Below are 3,605 nucleotides of genomic sequence, written 5' to 3'. Positions count from 1 at the left end.
AAACTGTGAGATGGGGTACTGTCCTTGGCTCTGCATTCTTTCAGTCATTTCTACCTTTGTGTGAACTAAACAAGCAGCACTAGACTGAAAGTATCGGAGAGTACCTCAAAAAGATTGTGGAAAAGCAGTAGCAAATTTGAGTTAATTGTGAGTACAATGACTTTCTAAAACTGTATGCATAGATTTTTTTAAAATTACATTTGCTTTTCATGAACATTTTGATGACTTTCAGGCCAGCAGGAGATTTTAATATGGAATTTTAAAATAAAGGAAAAGAGCAGTTCACTGGATAGTCTCATAGGATCAACTTTAAGTTCTTTTATGTACCACTCAGCAAGTGCTAAGCCCATTTTTTGGGGGTACTTACTTGCTCCAGGTCCCCCATGGAGGTACATACCCCTTTTAGACACTGTTTGAGATTCCCAGTTATGCACCCCTCCTCCCCTCCACTCTGTTATCAACCCCTGAGGCAACACATACTGCCCTGAATCAGGTTGGACTGAGGGCTGTCATGTGCCCTAAGTCAGAACACCCAAAGGACTCGCCCAGCCTCCAGCACAGCCAATCACAGAACAGGCAGTCCATGGAGGCGGAGCAGGCAGGGTGCAGAGTGGTCCATAAAGCCAGAGTCAAAAGCAGCAGGTTATAGCTTTGGACCTAAAAGCCTGTGCAGAGCTGTGTCTGCAGAGTAACTTGCTCAGCTGAGGCTGCCTCAGGTGAGTGCCCTTGTTCAGACAGAGTCACTGTGTGGAGTCTGGGACGCCTGTATGGACACAGCCCATGAGGCCTTGTGACCTCAGGGAACCAGAACTTCTGCCCAGAGCTCTGCCTGCTTTCATGTGGGGGTATGGGGAGGGCAGTTGGATGATCCATGGGCGTTCAGAGGATGCTAGGGGACCTGAATAGTGCAGGGAAGTCAACGTCAATACCTTGAAAGGCATAGATCCACAGTTGAACTGTCCCTGCCTCCCCTAGAATAGAAGGGCAGTTGGATGATCCATGGAGGTGTAGAGGCTGCTTGGATCCAAGTGAATGTAGAGATGTCAATGTCAGCTCCTTGAAGGGCTTCAACCCCACAGCAAAAAGTCCTCTACCCAGACTAGAGGGCCCTGGACTGAAACCTTGGGTGCAAAGGTCTGGTGCTCTCTTCCCTGTCTGGGTGCTGGTGTTGGGAGCTCTGACTTCTATTTTTGACCACATGACTCAGATTCCTGTATAGAGTAGAGAAAGTGAGTACTGATATCACAGGAATGTGATTAGGGAGGGAGAGGCGGGTCCTTTTGGAGAGGCAGCCCAGAAGGTTTTATACAAAAAGAAATTCAGAGTCATAGCCTATCTCCTGCTGTGTATTAGCCAAGGAGAAGGTGGGATGTAGCCTCCCAACTCTGGAGAAGACTTTTACCCTAGTTGGCAGAAAATGAACTCTATATGAGGTTTTGCTCTTTAGTGAGGTGAACACGGTATCATTGATACAAAGCTGGACTAGGTGTTTCTAGTTTCCGGTTGATGCCTTAAGCTCTGACCATAAAGCACTTCACATGGTTCTCGTAACCTAAATTACACTTGCGTACACTGCTTCGGTTCCTAGGGCTCCTCACAGGCTCCTGTTTGTTTTGGGCACTTAATCAAATACCACCATCTGGCCTATTTTTTTCTTCACCCACATTCATAGTCCCTTCCACACTTCTTGGATAAATACATGGGGAAATAATTTCAGTATTTTTATGCTACCATAGTGATTTTAATTTCTCAGGGGAGAACAACATACCATTCTGGAAGAACTGGTCTAAATCAGGAGCTCATTATTTTCCCTTTCTAGGTTTATGAAATATGAGTCCTTCACTCTTGCTGGTCATCCTTTGCTTGGGAGTAGCTGCAGCTGCCCCCACAGTTCCAACCGGCTTAGATGCCCAACAGCAGGAGACTGCAAACTACAAAAACCTTCATGATCTGGTTGGTGTAAGTAGAAGCATCCCTCCCTCCTGTTGTCTTCCATCTGTTTGCAAGTCCTTGTGGTGAACAAGAGTTGAATTTTAAGTAGCATACAGACCACTAATTATATATTTGCTTCTAGAATGCAGAAGGGTCAGTGAGCGAACTGTCAGAGGAGCATAAGAAAATGATTATGCAGCGCATCCAGAAATATATGGAAGAGAATGGAAGCAACAACGTGGAAATGCTTTCCATCATTGGCTCGGTGAGTGTGGCGTGGAATGCTGGACCCTGGGCTTCCTGTCCTCACTTCTTTCCCCAAATAATCTCTTGCTGTACGATGTTTTAACTACTTTTTTCTTGAAGCTCTTTGGAGGACTCATACATGGTGGTGAGGATATTATAAAAGGTCTTCTCAAAGGCTTGTTTCCAGGGAAAAACAATTTAAATCTTCGTTCCGAATTTGTGCCTTCCTGAGAGAAAGACCATGTGACTCCTGTGTGGAGCCAGGTAAGACAGTGTCAGATTCAGACCTTCCATCTCCTATGGCAAAGCACAGAGGGCCTTGACATCTGGGTATGGGAGAACGTGGAGCAGCTTGCAGTTCACTGTTGACAGAGTATTCTTATATATGTGTATCAAAGACTTACACATTTTTGTGAGAATAACAGCTTTTTTGTTATCTTTTCAGGAAATCCCACCTCAGCCCACCACATATTACAGTGGACCAAATCCTGAAACTCAGAAAATATGAAGAGAAAAACTGGCAAAATTCAAATAATTGGTTTTCTTATTAGTAATAGAATAATGCCAGTTTCTTTGTTTAGAGAAAGGTACCAAAGTAATCTGTTAATGATGGGAACTTGAGAATTCACTGCCCTGAGTTTGCAACATTCTGCATTTTAAAATTCTTTTGAATAAAGGTTGATTTTTAAACAAAGCATGTAATTGAATGTAGTTGAATTTTTTCATCAATCTCTAAATTTCATTCATAATTCAACTTCTCCTGTGGACAGCTGACAGTTGTATTATGCTATGGAAGGGAGTGTGGGAAGATATTCTAACGAATTCTCCTATTTCTCAGGTTAGTCCTATTCTTCCTACTCCTTAAGACCTTTTCATTGAAATTGGCAAGAGAAGGAGAGGCCTCTTTGGCTGCACCAGTGTAATCCATCTTGGTCCCCTCTGGGCGTGACACATTCCCAAAGCTGAGACCCTCATAGTTTTCTAGAAGTTGCTCCCAGTGTGAATAACTAATGTAAATACTGAAATGAGATGAGCCACTGGACAGGCCCTCACTTTGTTGCACATGTGTGCACATGCACAAGCACACATACACACGCCAAAGGACATGCTCCGTGTTCTAGTTCAGACTGTACCTCTCCAGTGTTTTGGTGTCCTTACCTCCCCTTGGCCAGAAGACCTGTTAGCCTGTTTGTTTGTTTGTTCGTTTGTTTTTTGTAAAGTTTCACATTTCAAGTTCAGACTTCACTGAATTAGCAGAAATCGATCAGGTGTTGCACTGTTACCACCTCATCCACTTGTAATGCAAAGGGACTAAGACTTTCTTAGGGGCCATACATATCTGCCCCCTTTCATACTACGGACTAAAACTGACTCCAAACAGCATATAGCAAAAGACTTCACCCTAGGCATGTAAATTCTTACCCTTA

At 43.8% G+C, this 3,605-nt stretch overlaps 1 long non-coding RNA gene across 1 annotated transcript; it reads left to right on the top strand.

Moving 5' to 3' along the window:
- The first annotated feature begins 594 nt into the window (after positions 1 to 594).
- On the top strand, positions 595 to 2,863 carry LOC102469171 (uncharacterized). Its single transcript, XR_335543.3, has 5 exons — positions 595 to 716; positions 1,820 to 1,959; positions 2,075 to 2,197; positions 2,299 to 2,442; positions 2,624 to 2,863. It is a non-coding gene; the product is annotated as an uncharacterized LOC102469171 (long non-coding RNA).
- The last annotated feature ends 742 nt before the right edge of the window (positions 2,864 to 3,605 follow it).

The sequence above is a fragment of the Tupaia chinensis genome, unplaced genomic scaffold (genome assembly GCF_000334495.1).
Source record: "Tupaia chinensis unplaced genomic scaffold, TupChi_1.0 Scaffold000447_1, whole genome shotgun sequence".
NCBI classification, from domain to species: Eukaryota; Metazoa; Chordata; class Mammalia; order Scandentia; family Tupaiidae; genus Tupaia; species Tupaia belangeri.
Note: the sequence above shows the minus strand (reverse complement) of the source record. Positions and strands in the feature narration are given on the sequence as shown.